Below are 24,495 nucleotides of genomic sequence, written 5' to 3'. Positions count from 1 at the left end.
GCCTCAGCCTCCTGAGCCGCTTGGGCAGAAAGGTTTCGGGGGTATAGTATACATGGGCCTAGGAGGGAATGAAGTAGAAGAAGGTATCAGAATCTTTATAGGGTTGGTACCCAAGTTATACTTCAGTGATTTATTAGAGAATGCTGTTTTCTGAAGCAGGTTTTGAAGGAGCTGGTAATGATTCAGATAATATTAAATTTATCAATACCTTCCCTTTATCAGGTGCATTTTATGTGCGAGTCCCTGTGTATATGTTGTATTAACCTTTAAAATAACTTTATTCCATTAATATCTCTTATGGAATTCTTATCTGCATTTTATAGATGTGAACACTTATAGGCTTTGAAAAATTATCTAGGTGTACACAGTGACTGAACCAAAAACAAAAAAACAAAAACAAAAAACAAGAAAGCAAACAAACCAGACCCCCAAAACAAAAAACTTTTGATTGCTATATTTTACATTTTGTATTACTATCTTTTAGAAAACACTTGTATTAATAGTTGCTCTTAAATGTGTCATACTTAAAGTGTTGATGATTTCATCATTAAATTTCAATTATTTTAATGGAGAGAAACCCACAGTTGATGGTCTCTGCTTTTAATAGCTGAACTCCCTGCTACAGCCAGGTAGGTCTATGTAATGTTTAAGGTCAGCGCTCATGGAATACGCCTTCATTGAGATAGTTAACAGGATGCAGTGTCTTGACTCAGCACACAAACCAGAAGTATTCTGTTTAGTACCCACTGGGATCAACTAATCTAACACGGTTTTTGATATTTAGTTGTCCTTTTACTGCATTTCCTTGTGTTTTTATGAGTTGGTGTCTATTGGCACCTGGTAAACAGAATAACTATGGGTTAACCAGAGTGGCCACCCAAAGTGGGTTTCAGTGTGATGCTCCTCAAGCACTGTTAATGAGCTTTTGAATCTCCTCGAGGACATTGTGAACATCTGGGCCTCAGGTGGGGCCAACATTCTGTATTCTCGATGAAGAAGCTCCTTGGTGATGCTGGGGCTACTGATTGATAACACCATGACTAGCAAGGACTTGGAATGAATGGAGAACACCTTTCTGGTTTAGCTGTTTTGGTTCCACAGTGCAATAGCTGAAACAATTTATTTTTTTATTTTTATTTTTTAAAAATATTTATTTTTTAGGTGTAAATGGACACAACACAATGCCTTTATTTTTATGTGGTGCTAAGGGTTGAACCCGGGTCCCGCCCGTGCTAGGCAAGCACTCTACCGCTGAGCCACAATCCCAGCCCCTGAAACAATTTATTAGGAAGTAATGATTTGGTGCCTGCAATGGGCAAGCACTGTACAAAACACAAGATATGAATGTGAAAAAGTATAATTTCCATCTTCTAGGAACTTGGATGCTAGAAGTACACTCTAGTAAAGGCAACAGGGGAAGAAGAGAGTGGAAATTATTCTTTTTATTGTTCACCTTATGTCACAAATTACAATGAATTCCCTTTAAAAACTTATGACTTAAAATTACTTAAGAGTAGTTTGCGTTGTGGTTGGGAAGAGAAAAAATTAATACATGGCATCTTCAGGCAACATTAAATATTATGGGGAGGACGTCTCCCTCTTCGACTTTTAATTTTATCTAAAACAAGTGGAGATCCATTGAGGGTTATGTTTTGGGGAGTATGGGAGAGACATGATTATATATGGTTTTAACATGATAGTTCTGAATTCAGTGTGATTGGCAGGTGAAGCAGGAAGTGTGGTTAGAAAGCAGGTACTATAAACTAGGAAAGTGAGATTAAAAGAAGGGGTACTCGAGAAGATAGAATCTGCTAGCAATAGATTGTATGTGGAGAGTGAAGAAAAAATAAGTCAAGAATGATTCTTATTTTTGGGTTTGGAATGTGGAAATGATGTTGACCCCATTCATTGAGTGGAGAGCACAGGAGGTCACCTCTTAATTAAAAGGAGAATCGAGGTCTCAGAATGTAGAACCCTGGGAATGCCAACATAAGGGAAACATTATTAGCTCTCACCAGGACCAACAACTTTAACTGTTGCTTGTATTTTTCCACATTCTTTGTGGTGTATTACTTGGAAAAGAAAAACTAGGGTCTGAAAATTTTGGTCCATAAACAATGATGGGGTCTGAGAGTAGAAATAACAAATTAGGAGCAAGAGAACTAATAAATATTTAGTTGAACTTTAGGACTAGAGATTTTTGGAAAGACTCTGTAGAATTTTCTTAAGGCTAAAAATTTCCAATTACATTTCCAGTCATCAAAATAAATACAATTTTTTTTTCTCTAACAAATTTTTGTCCATGGAACATGTACCTAGCCATTTATTCATTTGGCTATATGGAATAAGATGAAAGCAGAGTCCAGCTTTGGCTTCACCTGGTAAAATTAAGATAAAGGATCAAATGTCTTTTGAAGTACAAACAGAATATTCATTTTTGATTTATGTTCTTTGCAAATACATTATGTTTTGGAAGATTTTCACACATCTATTGGATTAAGAACAATTCGAGCTTGATCCTGTGTCTGTTTTCTTTTTCTAAAAAAAAAAAACATTTAACACTATCAACACCTTACCATTGCTCTTACAACTCAATTTTCTACTTTATAGATGTAGGGCAGAAATTCACAAACTTTGTTAGCATGCTAAAAAAATTAAGTGACACCAATAATCAGGAAAGGGAAGACACAGGGCTGTCTACCATCCATAATTTCAGTCTGGAGTATTTACTCAGTGTCCAAATATTGCATTTCTATCCTGGCCAATCCTCTTTCTATTGGTAATTATATTAGTTTTGAATTGCTGCATATGAATTAACTCCAAGCCTGGGGCTTGAAATCTAAGGCCTCTTGCAGGAAGCTTTAGTTCCCCATGATATAGCTCTCTATCGGGTTGTTGGAACATCCTCTTAACTTGACAGCTGGCTTCCTCCAGACTAAGTGATCTAAGAAAACAGAATGCAAGCCTTCATGTCCTGTGTGACTTGCACAGAAAATCACACTCCATCATTTATGCAACATCCTATTGGCTACATCTGTCTTTGCAATGGTGTGTGTGGGGGGGCACTCAAAGGCATGAGTAGGAGGCATAGGAGACAGACGTTGTTAGGAGAATCATGGAAGCTGGCTTCCATAGTAATGAAAACTATTTTTTTCAAATAAGTGTTCTTCTGGAGAATCTAGATTATATATTCCATTAAAACGGTCCCTGCTCCCCTGCATTTCTGCCAAGCACGCTACTCTAAAATTTTGCTGGAGAGCTTCACAATGACTATTGAGACACAGGTATGTCTAGATATATAGGTGTTGTCAATTAATATTACTTTAGCCATGAAGAACAAACATGAGTTTTTACTTCCATTTTTAACATGTCCAGTGGCTTCTAAATCAAGAACCTTAGGTCTCACTGTGAGTCAGCTTTAATGCATGGTAGAACCAGTCAAACTTGGGGTTCAGCAAAATAGTTAATGGATATATTTTCAGTATATGGAACTTGGAAACGTACCAGTTGCACTTAGTCAAGAATTTCTCCCCATGAGGATTAAGATCTCGTTTTATGGAAAACAATTACTCCATCTCTTCCTATTCCCTATCGTCTATAAAAAGCTACTCTATGAAAAGTACTTACGTATAAGGAGTCTCAGAACCCTTTAAAAAAGCCTTCCTTCTTTCCCTTCTTTCCCCTTGGGGCTTCCAAAAATGCCATTCCATATTTGAATATGATTAAATTCTAAGATAACATGCACCAAATTGTAAACTTAGAATTAATGTAGCTTGTGAACTTAACAAGGTGTCCTTTATATAGCCCAGTAGAGGTCAACAAAAACATGAAGTATGTAACGGAAATTCAAAATAGGATGTGGTACAGGTCAGTCTGACCTCGCTGTATAGTCTCTCTAGCAGCTCTGTTAGGCTGCCTGCAAGGGAAAAATCCTACCAGTCTTTAAACACGGAGGTCACTGCCAGGAATCGGGGACGTGGGTGGAGATCTTGCAAACAGGGTATATTCCACTCTTCTGGATCCAAAGAAAGAAGATGACATGAGATTACATGCAGAGATGTTTTCTGGAGATCATTGCTAGCCTTTATAATCCTGGGGATTAAGAAGTATGCTTCTGAAATTTAAAAAGGAATCCTGGGTATAGTCTTATTTTAGCTTTCTGTTCTGTCAAAGAACTTAAGTGCTAGTTTTATTACAGAACAGTTTCATTTGACTATCTGAGGAATAAATCAAGCAAAAGGGGAAACTTGGAAAGGGCTATCTAGAAGGTAGTGGGCTTAACAAAATCACTAGCACTATGGTGACTGTGTATTGATTCTGGAAGGCAGAGGTGCAACTAAGTTCACTTTATCTTCAGATGATTGCACAGAAATTCAACCCTGCTTTTATACTTTTATTGATAATATAATGCAAATATGACTTTTAAATTCTAATGGGTACTTGACTCCTTCTTTGAAGGATTTACTGTCTGTTTTATAGGTACGATTTTTGTACAATTTTCATAAAATATTGGCTTAGCAATTCTTAGAGCATATTGATAAAGTAGGTAAGTAGCAAGTGAAGCACTCCCATCCATTCCTGCAGTGAATTTAATCAAGGTCATGTATTCTGTGAGAAGAAAATCTGGAAGTGCAGTTAATAAGTACCCTTGGTGCACTACCTAGGGCCCAATTTTCTCTATAAAGCCAGATTGGCCACTTATTAATTTATTTTAAACATAAGCATAATACTAATATCTCTGGCATCTATGAGAGTAGACTTGGTAACGCTTCAGTAACAAGAAACTCCTAAATCTCTTTGATTTGAAAAAGCAAGGGTTTATTTGTTACTTGGTCACATATATTTTATGGGTCTACTTGGGGTCAGATCCATGTCAACTTACTCCAAGATACAGAGTGACAGAGCCAACCCTGTCCGAGACATCTCAGAGGAAAAGAAAAGCTGCGGGGGTCTGTGGGCTGGACTTTAAAGTCTCTTCTTGGAAGTGTGTTGCATCTGCACACATTTCATTTTGCAGAGCAAGCCACATTGCCAATCCTGATGTCAAAAACATGTACAGTCCTCATTCATAAAGGGCACTGCAAGTCACATGGACAAGCCCACTATCCCTGGGGCAGGCATAGCTAGTACTCTAGCGAGGGACAGTGGAGGAATGAGACACTAACACCAGCCACCAGACTCACTCAACGGGTAGGTGTATATGAATAGGGAAAGGTATAGACATGGCAATGCTTATGAATTTGAAAGAATAAATTGTAGAGTCGTATATTTATTTAGTTATTGTTACTTATGTAAAAGACTGATATCAGTAGACAAGGAAATGTATGAGTTAATTGTTCAATGGATGGGTAAGAGAGTAGTTTTAAGGAGTCTGTTGTCTAAAAGGGAAGTAAAATATGTGCAAAAATGCTTGTAAATGCTAAGAGAGAATTATAAAACTCAATGATAATTCCACAGAAGGATCCAGTTTAGTTTGAGAAATTTGAGGATGATTCAGGTATCTTGGGCTTATCAAACCTCTTCCCAGAATTATGCAGTAGATAAAATATAGCAGTAGGTGTGTCCAGATTACTAGTAATTTCATACATAGCCTCCCTTTAGAAATTAGGACAGTTCTCAGGGTTGAATAAAGTCACTAAGATAAAAGTTAGAGTACTGTAGAGTACCAAGGGCTAGTGACAACATCACTAAAGTGATGAACACCCAGAGTGGGTAAGCAGGTAAGTGATTAGAGGGACAATGAGATCCCACAGACTCAGTAAGCTCCTTAGCCTCTCTGCAATGCCTCACCTGTCAGATGCGGCTAAGGAAGGTGATAGATGTGAAAGCACCTGGCATCGTGTTCATCAAATCATGGTGCTTGATGATAGAACAGTGCAGAAATAAATTGTAGGTTCTCAATCAATGTTGGGTAAATGTGAGTGTGGGAGGGGGCTAATAGAGTGGAATAATAGAGAAGGACCAAAGGAACAAATGCCATTATAAGTGAGAACAGAGTTTCTAGAATTGGCCTGGTGGAAGGGATCAATAGAAGGTTGTGGTCGCTGCAGACTTTTCCTTTTACACATTAGGACCTCTCTTAACCTAACTCCTTCTGTTTCACTGATGTTTTCATTCCCTCCATAAATCTTACTGCACATAAATCTTATTATGCCTGCACAGGCTACACGCTCATGGTTAGAAGGCTACTTTCTAGCCAGCTGTGACACATTTGCTTTCCCCATCCGAACTGTCTGATCGCAGACAGCCTTGTGTTTTCCCCAAAATCCATATATGCCGATAGCATCTGAGATGATTTACTTTATTTAAATGTTACATAAACTGATAAAATATTAAAGCAAAAAGAAGAGAACATTGCTTTCATGAAAAGTTAAGTTGAAAGATGTATAGAGATACAATAAAGTTTAATTGCCAAAAATATTGCTCTCCAAGTAGAAGTGGGTGAGGAAAACATAAAAGATTGGAAAAAATCTGCACAGGGATTTTGTTTTTTTTCTCCCTCCCTACATGGTTCAGCATCATAGTGAAGAGGAAACTGTGGATTCTGGAGCCAGACATGCCTGGCATCTGGGTAACTCTCATAGCCTCAGTTTTATCATCTGTAAAGGAGGAACAATAAATAGATTAGGTTTTTGTGTGGCTACAATGACTTCTGACACTAACCTCTTAATCAAATATTTCTGGTAAGGGCATAGACCTCCACCAGCCTTCTCTCACTTCAAATACCAGCCTCAAATTTGGGGTCCCCAGACTGCCCTCACTTCTGAGCAGCTGACTACAAATTAGAATTCCACCACCTCCTAAGGCTTGATAACCTACTAATCTACTCAGAAGTGCTGTGTTTATGGCCAATTTTCTTATAACAAAAGGACCTAACTCAGAGCCAACCACAAGGAGAGAGGTAAGGTCCCAGATGCAAGCCTTCCTGGACATGATTACCTCTGCCTGGCATAATGATGAGTGACAGTACTCAGAAGAATTGCCACCCAGACAAGCTCACCAGAGTTTTCACTGGGGTTTCATTCCACAGGCATGATTGATTGAATCATTGGCCCCACTACTGAACTCAGTCTTCGGTCTCACTCCCCTGATATGGCTCAAGACCCCCATCTCCTAAACACAGGGTTGACCTTTGTACCAAAATCTTTCTTGGATGGAGAACACATTCTTTTTCTATCTTATCTCTTTTTCTCCCTCCTGCCACCTGTTTACTGTGGTTTTTAGATTTTTTAAATCACAAACTTCATTCAGTGAAGATTTAAAAAGTTGTTTTGTGGGAAAGCTGATATTCTGGCTCACTGTGTGTTATTACCCATACCATTATCCCTGTGGTTATGCAGGTCACAGAGGCCTGCGGTAGTCATAATCACAGTATCATTACGATAATGGTGAATGTGGAAAGGGGGGAAGGGAACATGCTGTGAGCTGGTAAAATTATATGGCCAGGAAATGTTTTTTAAAAAATGATTTGTCTAAATATCTGTTATTCAATGATGATTTAATATAAATTTATGGCTAACATTTATTGACCGTATGATACATGTTGACTAATCACCAGGATACAGGAAGGCAGAAACCCTAATATGTGCATTTATATTTCCATCTGTTTAATTATAGAATAAGCCTGGAATACTGGGGTGTGACTATCCAAGGCTAAGGAACAGCATGCAGCATTTTCCAATGCAGTCTACTTTTAGTGGAATGTCTATTACTGCCCTAAAGAACACCAAATGGCAAAAACAAAAAAAAAAAAAATATTTCAAAGCAGCCTCTAACCAAAGACAAATAATACTCTTGATATTCTCAACACAAATGATGTGACTTATATTTTTCAGGTATATCTTTGCTATTTTGAATAGCGATGTAGAATAGAGGTAACATGAAATAATAATAATTTTTATAGTACTGGGGATTGAATCCAGGAGGGCTCTATTACTGAGCTACATCACTAGCCCTTTTAATTTTTTTCTTTTTTTTAATTTTGAGACAGATCTTGCTAAGTGGCCCAGGCTGGCCTGGAACTTGTAATCCTCCTGCCTCAGCCTCCTGAGTTGCTGGGATTATAGATGTGTACCTCCACCATGGCAGTATGAAATAATTATAAAAAGCTAAAATGTCAAGCAGGACTTAACAGGAATCTGATGCCGAATGAGAAGATAAAAAGCACAAGAATAAGGACACAATTCTATTATTGCTCAGACTCTATCAATAGATATTCATAGTCTGACTATGCCATTAAGAAGATATTATGTTTTCAATAAGAACACATTTTTGGAATGGTGCTTATGAAAAAGGATTTTTTAAAACCTTGTATTTAAAAATTTTGTTTTGATGGCAAACTTTAGTTATCTAGAAAAATTAACTTATATGAAGCATCTCATTCCCTAACGGGTTCCTGGATGGGAGATATGATTGTGATATGGAGGAAGGAGCATGGTGATGAAAACCAGAGCCACTTATCAAGTTGGTTACATGGGATATAATTTTTCATTCTCTGAACCTAAGTTTTCTCAAGTGAAAAATAGAGATGGGAGTGTCTGCTTAACCAGATTATCATGAAAATTAAATGAAACCAAATATATGAAATCATTCAGTACTTGCTGAGAAGACAAGACTACCATAAAGTTGCTTTAAAAGTAATTTATTATTGTTATTCAAAGACTGGAAAGTCCTTGAATGATCCAGGTTTCCTAAGCCTTCATTTGTTGCTGATCTAGCAGGTTTTGATTTTTTTTTTTTTTGAAAAAGTAAATGCATGGTTAACAGGGCCAAATGCTAAAGGAAGATGGGACAATGAGATTTGAGAAAGGTCGTTGAATTTTGCAATTATTGAGTGGTGTAAGAATGGAGGCATAAATTTCTTTAAGAATCTGACGGGAAAGGAAGAAGGCTGAAGGGTATTAGGTAAGTGATTCCCCCCCCCCCCCCCCCCCGCCCTGTCCCAACCAATGGGAAAAGAGGGAATGCTTACATTTTTTGAAGGTCAGCAAGAATAAAGAGAAAGACAGTAGAAAGAGTACATTGTTTCAAGTTCAAGCTCAATCATTAACTTACAGTGTGACCTTTTAGCAGGATCCTCAGCCTCTCCAAGTCCCTGTAAAATGTAAGTGCTCAGGCCTGCCTCGTCTTCCTTATGACTTTAGGGTGAAGATGGGTGAAACAACGGCTGTAAAAACACCTTAGTCATTATAGAGTATATCATACAAAAAGTAGTATATTACAATCTTTTCAGGAAATGTTCTCTCCTTGTCCAAGATGATTACCTTTATGGCTGGTATTATGAAAATGTTCTTTGCTGTTTATGAAGGAAAAGTCTGATTTTTGAAGAAGCATTTATGGAACTGAATTGAACTGATAAAAGCACTAACACAGCAAGTGTACTTTGTGATTATAAGGCAAATCACTTCTCCCCATTTGTAAGCTAGGAGTCCTTCCCCAGCTCTCTTTGGACATTCCCCTCCGTTCTTGTTATTTTCATTACTTACCTACTGCTGAGCAACCTGACAGGTCTTCGTACTTTGTCTCACACAGCTTAACCATATCTCTCAGTAATTTTCTGACTGACAAAATTGGCTGCTCTTTGTTTTCATCGAGGTAAAACGGTACCCACTTAAGGCCCATTTACACAAGGAGCCAGAATGGCTGTTTAGAAACCTAGTGTCAATATGGCTTTTTCAAACCATGTTGTGTTTTGAATACTGTGGTATCAACAGAGTCAAAAGTTAAAGTTTTTTATTTCGAGCTGAGAGACTTTTTATTTCGAGCTGAGAGAAAGATCTTTCGGAGTCCAAGTTTTAAATATAACCCCTTGGATTCGGAAGACTTAGTTTATTATTCAGACTTTGAACTTACTTTTGGTGGAGTTTGTATTGCATGGAGCCATGGGGGAAGTAAAAGACATCTCCCAAGGATTGTAAACTCCCCAAACAAGAATCTCATCGCTTTTGAAGGAAAAATTCCATGTAGATTATAATGGTGTGTTCTCTGATTTAAAGATTCATTTCTTAGCCAAACATCATTCCAGGTACAGAGAAAAATGAGCAAGTCACTGTATTATTCTCAAAATAATTGCAGTTCAGAATGATGGATGCTGTCACAGTGGTGTGTATCAAACCTAGGGGCAGCTAAAATAAGAGTGTCAGGGAAGTCTTACAAGGGAACATAGCCGGCCAGTGGTCACTGGAGAGGATTAAAGGCCACACACCTCACATGGCTCTGCAGGTTGGATATTTTAGAGCGTTGGTTGGAACTGCTGTCAATCCAAGTGTGTAGTCCAAAGGGGCAGTCTGATCAGGAAGCTTTTTTGTTTGTTTGTTTTATTTTTGGCTTTTAATATTTATTATTTTTTAATAGCTTGGTTGTGGTATAATTGACATACAAAAACCGACTCACGTCTAACTACATTTTGACATATGTAGGCACCTGTGAAATCCTCTTCACAGTCATGGCAATGAACATGTGCACCACCCCAAATATTTATTTGTCTCTTTTGTCCTTCCTTTCTTCCTCTTCCCAAATAACCAAAGATGTGCTTACTGTGACTTGAGATTAGTTTGCATTTTCTAGAATTTGTATAAATAAAACCATATCATATGCATTCAGTTTTTATCTGGCTTCTTTCAATAAGATTATAATTTTGATATTTATCCATGTCATTGTTCAAATCAATATTGCACTCCTTTTCATTGTATGGATATATCAGTTTGTTTATCTATGTACCTGTTGATGGATATTTGGGTTATTTTCAGTTTTTTTAGCTAACAGAATGAAAGCTACCATGAATATTCCTGTACAAACTTTTTAAAGGGCATATGCTTTCTCTTTCTCTCTCTCTCTCTCTCTCTCTTTTTTTTTTTTTTTTTTTGTGGTCACAGTGTGTGGGGGGAGGCAGATATCTAGAAATAGATTCACAGGATCAGATATATGCAGACTCAATTTTTAAAGAAACGACCCCCTTGTTTTCCAAAGTGATTGTACCATTTTCCATCTTGCTAGCTGCATATGAGAATTTTGGTTCTTCCTCATCCTTGCCAACACTTGTTAGGGTTAGTCTTTAAAAATATTTAACCATTCTCATAGGTATGTAATGGTGTCTAATTGTGATTCCACATCTTGCATTTTCCTAGTGACTAATGATGTGCAGGATCTTTTCATGAGTTAATTTTCATCCATACGTCTTCTCTGGCTAAGTATTCAAATATTTTGCCTATTGAATAAAATTAGTTTGTTTCTTACTACTGTGTTTAAGTGCTCTTTATATGTTCTGGATACAAGTCTTTTATCCAGATATGGGATTTGCAAATAGTTTTTCCTTTTTGTGACTTTCTATTGTTTTCACAATGGTTTTCAAAGAGCAGAGGTTTGTAATTTTGATGAAATAGGATATATAAATCTTTTCTTTTACAGATTGTGCTTTAAGTGTATATAAGAAAGCTTTGCCTAAGCCAAGATCCCAGAGACAGTCTCCTGTTTTCTTCTAGAAGTTCTATACATGTAGTCTATACATTTAGGCTTATGTTTCATTTTGAGATAATATTGCATATGGCATAAGACATGGAGCAAAGTATTCTTTTTTAGTTTTTTTTTTCAATGTGGTCAATTGTTCAGCACTGTTAATTGTCTTTACATGTTTATCAAAATTCAGTTTTTCCTATACGTGTGGATCTATTTCTGGATTCTATAACTATTCCATTGATTTGTCTCTCATTCTGTCCATCATTACTATTATGATTACTATAGCTTTGTAATAGGTTTTGAAAGCACATAATATTAATCCTTCCACTTTTTTCTTATTTTTTAATTAAAAAATTTTTTTGCTATTCTAGGTGCCTCGCATTTTTATTTGTTCTTATTAGTTATACATGATAGCAGAATGCATTTCGATTCATTGTACACAAATATAGCACAACTTATCATTACTCTGGTTGTACATGATATAAAGTCGCACTACATGTGCAGTCATACATGTACCTAGGGTAATGATGTTTCTCTCATTCCACCATTGTTTCTGCCCCATGCCCCCTCCCTTTCCCTCTCTCTCACCTTTGCCCAAAGTTCCTCCATTTTCCCTATGCACCTCCCACAACATTATGAATCATCATCCAAAGAACATTTGTCCTTTGGTTTTTGGGGATTGGCTTTCTTCACTTAGCATGATATTCTCCATCTCCATACATTTACCTGCAAATGCCATAATTTTATTATCTTTTAATTCTGAGTAAAATTCCTTTGTGTATATGTACCACAGTTTCTTTATCCATTCATCTGTTGAAGGGCATCCAGGTTGCTTCTACAGTTTAGCTATTGTGAATTGAGCTGCTATGATGTGGCTGTGTCACTATAGTATTCTGATTTTAAGTCCTTTGGGGAGAGACCGAGGAGTGGGATAGCTGGGTCAAATGGAGGTTCCATTCCAAATCTCCATACTGTTTTCCATAGTGGTTGCAACAATTTTCAGTGCCACCAGCAATGTAAGAGTGTACCTTTTTCCTCACATCCTCGCCAACACTTATTATTGCTTTTATTCTTGATAATTGCTGTTCTGACTGAAGTGAGATGAAACCTTAGAGTAGTTTTGATTTGCATTCTCTATTACTAGAGAAGTTGAACATTTTTTCATATATCTATTGATAGATTGTATATCTTCTTCTGAGAATTGTCTGTTCAGTTCCTTAGCCCATTTGTTGATTGGATTATTTATTTTTTTTGGTGTTAAATTCTTTTCATATCCTGGAGATTAGTGCTCTATCTGATGTGCATGTAGAAAAGATGTTCTCCTACTCTGTGGGCACTCTCTACACATTACTGATTGTTTCATTTGCTGAGAAGAAGCTTTTTAGTTTGAATCCATCCCATTTATTAATTCTTGATTTTATTTCTTGTGCTTTAGGAATCTGGTTAAGGAAGTTAGAATCTAATCCGACAGGATGGAGATTTGGGTCTACTTTTTCTTCTATTAGGTGCAGGGTCTCTGGTCTAATTCCTAGGTCCTTGATCCACTTTGAGTTGAGCTTTGTTAATTTCATTTTTCTGCATATGGATTTCCAGTTTTCCCAGCACCATTTGTTAAAGAGGCTGTCTTTTCACCTACGTGTGTTTTTGGAACCTTTGTCTAGTATGAGATAACTGTATTTATGTGCTTTTGTCTCTGTTTCCTCTATTCTGTACCATTTGTCTACATGTTTATTTTGGTGCCAATACTATGCTGTTTTTGTTATTATAGCTCTGTAGTATAAGGTTTGGTATTGTGATGCCTCCTGCTTCACTCTTGTTGCTAAAGATTGCTTTGGCTATTCTGGGTCTCTTATTTTTCCAAATTAATTTCATGATTGCTTTTTCTATTTCTATGAGGAATGTTGTTTAGATTTTAATTGGAATTGCATTAAATCTGTATAATACTTTTGGTAGTATGGACATTTTGACAATATTAATTCTTCCTATCTAAGAACATGAAAGATCTTTCCATCTTCTAAGGTCTCCTACAGTGTCTTTCTTTAGTTTTCTATAGTTTTCATTGTATAGGTCTTTCACCTCTTTTGTTAGATTGATTCCCAAGTATTTCATATGAATTCTGGAAACAGTTTGTCAGCTTCTGACTAAAGTTTGTTGGGATTTTGCTTGTTATTGTATGAGCTACAGATTAACCGATGGTGTGTATGTATGGTGTGGGGAGAAGGGAGATTTTAGTAATAGTGAGAGTTCTGCCTTACAAAGTGTTCTCTCTTTCCATTCACTTAGGTCTTCAATTACTCTCGGCAGGGCTTTACAGTTTTTTTTTTTTTTTTAAGAATTTTTTTTCACAATACCTTTATTCTATTTATTTATTTTTATGTGGTGCTGAGGATAGAACCCAGGGCTTCACACATGATAGGCAAGTGCTCTACCACTGAACTACAGCCCCAGCCCAGGTTTTATAGTTTTGAGTGTATAAGTCTTTCTCAAGATTTGGCAGATTGGTTTATCCTTCTGTATTTTGTGTTTATTAAGTTTTTTTTTTTAAAGACTTTTTTAGATTGGTTTTAGGTTCATAGCAAAAATGAGCAGGATGGAGTTCCCATACACTCTGTGCTCCCACTTATGCATAGTTTCTCCCACTGTCAATATCCCACACCACAGTGTATATTCTTTACAACTGATGGACCCACATTGTTACATGTAGATCACCCACAGTCAACAGTTTACACTAGAGTTCACTCTTCATGGATATTCTATGGCTTTTAAGAAATATATAGGGATATGTGCCCATCATTACAGTACCATGAAGAATTATTTCATTGCTGTAAAATCCTCTATGCTTCTCCTACTCATCCCTTTTTCTCCTCCCTCAGCAACCATTAAGCCTCTTGCTACTGTCATAATTTTATGTTTTTCCAGAATGTCAGATAGGTGGACTCATACAGCATGCAGCCTTTTCTGATTGACTTCTTTCACTTAGTAATATGTATTTAAGGTCTCTCCACGTCTTTTCAAGGGTTGAGTTGATTTCATTTTATCACCGAATAGTACGCCATTGTATGGATATGTCACAACGTGTACACTTACCTACTGAAAGACATCTTTGTTCCTCCCAAGCTTTGGCAATTATGTGTATTGTGGATATAAATAGTCATGAGCAAGTCTTTTTATTTTTTTTATGGACAAAAGCTTTCAGCTCGTTTTGGTAAATACCAGGGACCACAATTGCTGGATTATATGGTAAGGGTACACTTGGTTTTATAAGAAATAGCTAAATTAACTTCCAAAGTTGTTGAAACATTTTATATCCCCACATCCTTGCTGATATTCCGTGTTGTCAGTGTTTTAGGTTTTCACCATTTCAATAGATATACAGTGATATTTTATTTTAATTTGTAATTCCCTAATGACTTATGATGTTATTATCTTGTCACATGCTTATTAACCTTCTGCATATTTTCTTTGGTGAGGTATCTGTTCAGAACTTTTGTACATTTAAAACTTTTATACATTTTAAAACTAGATTTCTTATTATTGAGTTTTTAGAGTTGTAGGTATATTTTAGATATTTCACAGACAGATATGTGATTTACATATATTTTCTCCAAGTTTGTGGCTTACCTTCTCATTCTCTTAAAAGCACTTTTGTTGAACATATTTTCTAAATTTTCATAGAGTCAGGTTTATTAATTCATTCAAGGATTATATCTTTGATTTTGTATCTAAAAAATGTTATCACCAAATCCAAAGTCCTTTAGATTTTCTCCTATGTTATCTTTTAGAATTTTTGTAGTTTTTAGTTTTGCATTTTATATTTATACCTCAACCCACTTGGAATTCATTTTTTGTAAAAGGTGTAAGGTCTGTATCTAAATTTGTTTGGGGTTCATTGTTACCTGGTCCCACCACCATATATTGAAAAGATTTTATGTTCCATTAATATATTTATGTTTTCCACCCGTACCAACTGTCTTGTTTGTCTGTAGTTTTAGAGTAAGTCTTTTTTTTTGTAAAATAATTAATTTATTTTAATTAGGTATATATAACAGAAGAATGCATTTTGATTCATTGTACACAATTGCAGCACAACTTTATATTTCTATGGTTGTACCCAATGTAGCTTCATACCATATGTGCAGTCATATGTGTACCTAGGGTAATGATGTCCATCTCATTCCACCATCTTTCCTGCCCCCAAGCACCCTCCCTCCCCTCCCTCCCCTTTGCCCAATCAAAGTTCCTCCATTTTCCCCATGCCTCCCCGTTCCCTGTTATGGATCAGCATCCACTTATCAGAGAAAATATTTGGCCTTAGGTTTTTTGGGATTGGCTTACTTCGCTTAAAGTCAGGTAGCGTTAGTCCTCCATTCTCCTTCATTATTATGCTCTCTCAGGGTCTTTTGGCTCTCCATGTCAACTTTAGAGTCAGTTTGTTGACATACTCAAAATAATTTGGTGGTATTTAGATTGGGTTTGTGTTGACTATGTAGATAAAGTTGGGAAAATCTGACATCTTGACAATAATGAGTCCTCCTATCCACAAACATGAAATATCACTCCATTTATTTAGTTCCTCTTAGATTTCTTTAACTAGAATTTTATAGTTTTCCACATTTAGATTTTAAACATACTTTGTCAGATTTGTATCTAAGTAATTCACTTTTTGAGTACTAATGTGAAATGATATTGTTTTTAATTTCAAGTTCTGCATGTTCATTGCTGGTATATAAGAAAGGAACTGACTCCTGTCTATTAAACTTGTGTTCTGCAACCCTGTGCTTGTCAGTTATTATTTTCAGGAATTTCTGTTGATTATTTCAGATTTTTTGCATAGATACTTATGTTACCTGTGAACAGAGACAGTTTTAAGTCTTCCTTCTTAGTCTATGTGCCTTTTATTTCCTTTTCCTGCCTTGCTGCATCAACCATGTTTTTCGGTACAGTGTTGAGAAAGCATGGTGAAAGCACACAACCTTACCAGGTCTGGGTCTTTGTGCAAAGCTTCTGGCTTCTCACCATTGTGTGGGATGTTACATGTGGGGTTTTGTAGATGTTCATTATCACGTGAAGAAAGTTTCTTCTTCTCCTACTTTGCTGAGAGTTTTTATCATAAATATCGTAAAATAATTTCTCTGCATTAATTGATATGGTCATGTGGTCTTTATCTTTTATTTGGCATATTCATTGAGTTTTTGAATGCTGAACAAGCCTCACATACCCGAAATAAATGGCATTTGGTTATAGTGTATGATGCTATCTTTTCCAATTACAAATTTCAGTTGCTAATATTTTGTTATGAGTCTTTAGAGTTGATTCTTGTGTGTGGATCTTATATATTAATCCTGTAACTTGCAAGCTAATCTGTTAGTGCTCAATCTCTTGGATTTTCTAGAGGATACCAAGTGAGTAGTCACGAGCACTCTGTGTCTGTCTCCGTTAGCTACTCTACCTCACTGGCTCCCTTGGCCTCTCATACTCCTTTTGTCTTGAATCAGGGGAAATAGTGGTCTTGATCTGGGTTCCTGCTCCATGTACCTTGGCCTGGAAATGCTCTTCATAAAGTAAAGCTATAGGGCGTACCTCTTTTTTCACCCGTCCATCAGGATCACTGTTGTTCACTGTCTGATGCTCAATATCTTTAAATTCATTGTTTCATATATTTTGTCAGTTTTTTTGTTTTCTTTTTTTTTTTTTTTTTTGTCATACTGGGAATTGATCACAGGGATGTTTTGTCACTGAGCTATATCTCCAGGCCTTATTTACTTATTTATTTTTGAGATAGGGTCTAAGTTGCCCAGGCTGGCCTTGAACTTGTGATCTTCTTGTCTCAGGTTTCTGAATAGCTGGGGTGTGCTACCACACCTGGCCCCTGTCTGTTTTTTAAAAGATTTTTAAAAATACTTTGTATTTGTAGGCCATAGCTTATTCAACTATTGTCTTACTGGTAGATATTTAAGTCATTTCATTTTTTTTTTCAGAAATGAAATGTAAAGAACATTCTCAATATTATCAGAATTATGCTGAATTTTGCACAAACAATGAATTGAGGTATTTAAAATTGTGTTGAAAATTAGCAAAATTGAGTGCCCCTTCTATTAAGAATTCTATTTAAAGATATGATTTTTAAAATGACTAAAACATAGAGTGAAAAAATAGGAATTCAGAGTTACACTCAGCTTATCCAGACCCCTAGGGGAATTAGGTTTTCTGAATAAATGACATTTTTGGACAACTGAAAGGTAAAAATCACACTAAAATATGATGTGATCTCAAGGCTAATACTGAAATCCTGAAAACCATATTATATACTTTCTAATTTTACTATAAGAAATAAAATTAAGTAATTTAACATCTTGATTCAAAAACATGCTTATAAATATAAACGTTTGTATTCAGGTGTAGATGTGGAACATTGAGATGAATCACTACTGGCAAATGCCCTCAGGGTTACAGAAGTAGAATGGCTATGCATTTTAGCTGATTTACTGGTAGAATGATTCTTTTCTTCCTAGTGTTCTCATAAAGTATATTTTATCTGTAGATCTTTATCAGTTATCAGAATCTGTCACTTCAGATTGATTTATATTCATGTCTTTTTATTCTCTCCAGATTATTAGTTCTTAGAGGGCAGAGACACTGTGTTCTTCATGGTTTTAAACCCCACAGTGACGGGGTAAATATTAGGTATAATTAATTATATCAGGTGTACAGAGGACTTGGGAGGATGAGAAATTTTATCCATCCCTTTTGGATGAACTGTGGCATACTTAAATATGTTATTGAGAAAAGCAATATTGAAAATGCTAACAGTCCAATGTGAAAGCAAAACAAATCTTAATCTAAAGTTTATTTTTGTACTGATGGGAGTTTAGTAATGTGTACATAGACCAGCAAGAGCCCATGAAGAGAGTAAGAGATGCATGGAATGGGCAAAGGAATCTCTCTTCAACTCTAAGTGGGAAAGAGCTCTTATTGCAACCATGTCTCCGTCTCTACATGTGTTCTTGCTGGTCCAAGCTCTTTATGAGTATGTACAGAAGTTTTAGGCTAAATTGTAGACTATTTACTTGCTTTAACATTAGACTGTTAACATTTTTTTCACTGCCTATTGAAAAAGAGAAGAAGAAAAGCTTAGGCTTGATTCGGTGGTTTGGGTTTTTTTTCCTATCCAATAGTTTGTCATGAAGTCAACAAAAGAGAAATTCTTAAAATTAATTAATTGAAAAAACTGCATACACTGAACACTTACTATTCAACGATCACTCAGCTAGGGAGATTTGGGATCTACTTTGTAGTCTTTTCCCTCTAAAATGGAATTTGCTTTTGGGGCAAAGAAGGCAAACCCCAACAAGAATAAGCTATAAATTAAACTATAAAGCACTCCTCAAAGTTTTTTTTTTTTTTCACACTATGAATAATTTTTTTTGGCCATTTGAAAACTTAATGTGGAAAAAGGATAGCCAATCCCAAGTTTGAAAGAGAGAGAATTTTTAGGAAGATTTGGCTACACTTTGACAGAATTAACTTCTGCATTTGAAATTTTATTCATAATTTATGATTACTATCCCTTCCCACGTTCCAAGAAGGTTAAACTAAGAGTGAAATATTTTTCTTTCTCTTTTCTCTTTTATCTTTATTTTCTGTGAGGATTGCTTGAACACCCCCAGAGAGTGGTCCGAAGTAGCTTATAGGAAAGATGTTCTCTAGAAGAAAGACATACACTAAGAAACATGCTGATATTCTGTTCAAGTTTTTGACTGCATTGTTTAGAAGGAAGAAAAGGGATCTTGAAAAAATGATGAAGAATACTAAATACAATATTATTTTTCTAAATCACTGACTTTCAAATACGGAAAGATTCTATTGTAGAGTACATCCTTCACTCATGAATTTTCTTTTCATTAAATTTTTTTTCTAATTAGTTATACATCACATTTTACATGACAGTAGAATGCATTTTGATACTTCATACATACATGGAGTAAACTTCTCATTCTTCTGGTATGAATTTTATTTTCTGGTACATTTGGTGTGTGATTAATTTTATTAATTGCTTAACTATACCATCTTTGCATGTTAATAACTCATTGAATCAATTTGGTGACTTCATTGCATTTTAGTAACTCACTGAATCAATTTGGTAACAATTGAATCTAGAGCTTGAATAAAAAGATAATAAAGGTAAGGTAGGTTAAGAATAAGTTCCTGGGGCTGGAGGCATAGCTCAGAGGTAGAATGCTTGTTTAAACAATGGAAATGGGTTATTTCAACACATTCTTTTTCTGTCTTATCATATTTAAATGAGCATATCTGGGTTTGATTTTCTGAAAAACTTATGAAGAAATAAAGCAAAAAGTACTACAGACATTTTATGTGTATATAAAATTGTGTACAAGTATACAAAATGTTTAATTGTGAATGATAAAAAATATTCATTTAAATATTCATTGGATTATTCTTTCATAAGAATAAAGAAATATGGCATCTAATGTTTTAAAGCATTATGTGTTTTGAAGAATGGTGATATTTTATTCCTGGTCTCCACTCTGTAGGTAATATTAAAGTGAGCAATTAGGTGCTATTAGTAAATACATCTTTGTTAATTAAAAATATCTAGATTTTTAACTTTTCTATATGGGGAGCATTAAGGCTAATTTCACAGGCACCATCTTCTGGTCTGCATTGACTTGGTCTTCTGGACTGTCAATTGATGCCAATGACAATGGCTCACGTTATCAGGTTAGTGGAGATCCCTGGTATTGAAGTGATGATTTAGTGAAGCCCTAGGGTTCTGTGGATGACACCTCAAGTGTCACCAAAGGGGAACAAGTGGGTAGCCTTGTCCTGTGCCAGATTTGAATTACAGCAGTTCCACATTTCTTCTACATATTAGAGTTCTACAAAAGTCTCCTTTTGAAAAAAGCTTTCTTTTACAAAGAAGATATTTGAAAACCCATGATACAGACGCACTTCTGGTGCTTTTTTGTGTATCTCTCTTTTCCTATGAAAGATTCATCTGCGGATAAAACTTAAATGAAAATGGAAGTACCTACACAATCAGAACCTAAAGCACTATAATAATCCATAACTGCTAAAGTTATTAATGGCATATAATTAATGATAGCTCACTAAGGGATGTAGCAGAGGAACAATAAATTATAGGTTATGACTAATTCTCTCTACCTCTCTCCAACTGTTTCTGCTAATTTTAGAAAGCAAATAGGAAAGGGAGTGAGAGAGTAGTACTATTTGGGGGATAATCCTGAATCTGTTCTAATTTTTGAAAGAAAGTAAATCATTTGTGCGATTGACATTCTAATTATTACTATTAAAATTATTTCAACACTCCTGGTTACTAATGACATCACAACACCACACACCCGTGGAGAATTTTCTGTGGAAAGGAGCTGAGAGCAGGAAACCATTGCACTGATTTTAAAATATTACAATTTTGGATTGAAATGGACATTCTATTGAGGACATCTTACATTTTAAAAAATTTTTAGTTATAGATGGACACAATACCTTTATTTTATTTATTTTTCTGTGGTGCTGAGGATCAAACCCAGTGCCTCACATATGCTAGACAAGCGCTGTACCATTGAGCCACAGTCTCAGCCCCAGGACACCTTACATTTTTGAGGTGAAATAGTATCCTGTGCTGTTGATTATTTTTAGCTATAATCTCAACCGAAGAATATTTACATAGCAAGAAGAAAACATCCTTGGAAGAGGACCAGTGATTTTGCCTCTCAGGATTGGTGTGAGAATCCCACAAACCCTGTGACTAAGGTCCACAAGGAAGCTGGCCTTCTTTTGCTGGAGTACAAAGGGGCGTGGTTCAAAGAACTAGAGTCTGGCCAGTAATTGAGATATGGTAGAACTTGATCTTTAAGTTAATTAAAACGAATCCAAATGGCTTGCTTTGTAGCACTGCAATTCTCAAAGGAGAGTTTTGTGAGAGATCTGTAGAAAAGTGAGTTTCAGGAAAGAACTTCTATAAAGAGCACAGTTAAGAATCTGTACTGTGGCCAGAACTTATTAGGCCAAGACTGTGGTGTACATAACCTCTTTAGGAACAACTCATGGATCATGAGTGACTTAAACCAAAATTGTGTCAGACTAACTGAACTGGCAAGCTGGGCCAATGCTTCGTGGGAGGATAGTCCTTGGGGACAAAGCATGGAAAAATGACAAGTGAAGGCTACCTTTGATAGCTTGATCCACCTTCGATAGCTTGATCCACCTTCCCTGCTTTTGATAGTATATTGGTATGTGTGAGCTGGGTGGTAGGCTGGGGTGGAGTAAACAGTTAAGAGGTGAAAATGTTTCAGTGGGAAAATGCTCTTTCCCCTAACAACTGGGATTTTTTTTTTTAATATTTATTTTTTAGTTTTAGGTGGACACAATATCTTTATTTTTATGTGGTGCTGAGAATCGAACCCAGTGCCTCAAACATGCTAGGTGAATGCGCTACCACTTGAGCCACATCCCCAGCCCGCAGCTGGGATTTTTGAAAGTGTCCTTTGTTGCTCCTTTCCATAGCACCTGCAGAAATCCACACGACCAATCCACAAAATTCAGATGTCGTAACAATTCTACCTGTAACTGTATTAATCAATGCTTATTTTAAAGGATTGAGAAAGGATTGGGAAACTGCAAGCTGTGAACATCACTAACAGGGATTGTAATCCCTCTGTGTGAATTTTGCTTCAAAGTGTGAAGAAAAGCCCCTACTAAGACACGTTTTATAAGTGCAGGACATGCCTCAAAGAGAAGAAAACAGCCCATGAGGCACAAGAGCCTTCTCTAAGTATAATTCAATCACTTCATCAGAAATATGCTAAAATATGTTAAAAAGTGGTAAGATCTTGAACTTCAGACAATTTCAGGTTTTCGGGAGAGCTGGGGCAAGTAATTGCTGGAGAGTCTGTTTACACGGAATGTGCTTCTGGGAGGGAAAGAGGAAAGATGGAGCAAAGTGGGACTCGGCTGCCATCACAATAATGTTTGCTTGTCACACACTTGTCAGATTTTGCATTTTATTTTTGAGAGTCTGAGTAGAGCAACACACAATAGCCAGAGCATATATGACAATAAAACTCTGATCCACAGCAGGAGCCCAGAAGCCAGACTACAGCTTCTTCAGTAACCGATTCTGGAGGCGAAACCACAATCTCTTGAACAACAAGTTCAGGAAGCCAAACTACAGCTATGCAACCAACGGCCCTCAGTGGTATGAATGTGGCCAAAGACTGCCAAGCTGCCTCTTTTTGTCCCAATTTCCAAGTCAGGACCAACCACAGAAAGACAAAAGTGTTCTCCAAACCAATCACATAGGGTGCTCCACATCTAGTTATCCTGCCTAGTTTCCCCATGGCAACAAGCTCCCATCAGAGCCCACCTGAAACCTTCTTTTTTTTTTTTTTTTCCCATGCAAAGCTTTCCCACTCCACCGTCTGCTTTTGCATCTCTGCCAAAAGCAAATGATGGGGCTGACGCCCTTGTTAGAGCAAGCTCTGAATAAATTTCCTGGTTGTTCTCATTGGGGTTGTTTTCACTTATTACCACATTCTATAGTGTATATGTTTGTTTTCACAAAACAGTGTTGTTTAGCACTAATGCATTAAATTACCAGTGAGTAAAATGAATGTTTTGGAATGGCACTCTGTTTAATCCTATAACTCTGGGCGCTTGGAAGCCCTAGTTTAAGAATCATTAACTTTGGGATCACAGAGTCTTTCTTAAAAACAATTATATTAAGGCATAATTACACACTGTATCATTTACCCATGGAAAGTGTATGGTTCAATTATTTTCAGTTAAATGCATGTGCTGTACCACCATTACCACGATACGGTTTTAGAAAATTTTTTTCACCCTAGAGTTTCCTTATGAACACTTGTGGTTATCTCTGCTTCCGTTCATGCTTTAGACAAGCACTAATCTCTAGATATTTGACTGTTCTAGAAGTTTTATATAATTGGTATAATTTCTAAGTCCTTTTGTATCTGATTGCTTTCAATTAGCATAATGTTTTCTCTTTCTTACGGCAAGTATTCCACCGCGCCCATAAACCATATCATCGTGTTTATTTATTTGCTGGTTCATGGACACTTGGATTTCCAGTTTTGAGCTTTCAGGAATAAAGCTGCTATGGCTGTTCACTTGCAAATCTTGGTGTGGCCATTACATTTTCCTTGGGTAGATACGAGGCATAGAATTGCTGGATCATATTAGTTAAGTATTGTTTTAACTTTTAAAAAAAATGTTCAACTGTTTTCCAAAGTGTGCCTTCTATTTTCCCAACATCCAAGAGTGAGGATTTTAACTTTTCCACATCCTTATCAACACTTGTTTTTTTTTTCTTTATCAGAGCCATTTAAATTTAAACATGTATTTCCCTAGTGACTCAAGATATTGAGCATCTTTTTATGCTGTTTCTAGTCATTTGTATGCCTTATTTGGTGAAATATTTATCCTAATCCTTTGCACACTTAAAAATTTACTTGTCCTCTATGTATTTTGTATATAAGTCCTTTATAAGATATTATTTGCAAATATTTTCTTCTAGTCTGTGTTCACATTGCATTTTCTTTTCTTTTTTTTAAAAATATTTTACTTTTTAGTTGTAGTTGGACACAATACCTTTATTTCATTTATTTTTATGTGATGCAGGGGATTGAACCCAGGTCTCACACATGCTAGGTGAGCGCTCTACTGCTGAGCCACATCCCCAGTCCCTCATCTTGCATTTTCTTAAACATATCTTTTAAAATGCAAAGTTTTATATTTTAATGAAGTTCAATTTATCAACTTTTTTTTATGGACCATTCTTTTGTTGTCATTTCTAAGAAATCGTTGCCTAACTCAAACCACAAAAATTTCTCCTGTGTTTTTATTAGTATAAAGCTAGGTTTTTAAGTTTTAGCGCTTGTGTTTATGATCCATTGTGGATTGGTTTCTGGGTATGGTGTGAAGTCAGAACTTTTTTTTCTTCATGTATGAATACCAATTGTCTCAGCACCCTTTGTTGAAAAG

This window comes from Marmota flaviventris, chromosome 12 (genome assembly GCF_047511675.1).
Source record: "Marmota flaviventris isolate mMarFla1 chromosome 12, mMarFla1.hap1, whole genome shotgun sequence".
NCBI classification, from domain to species: domain Eukaryota; kingdom Metazoa; phylum Chordata; class Mammalia; order Rodentia; family Sciuridae; genus Marmota; species Marmota flaviventris.
The sequence above is the reverse complement of the archived record's forward strand: the minus strand, read 5'-3'. Positions refer to the sequence as shown.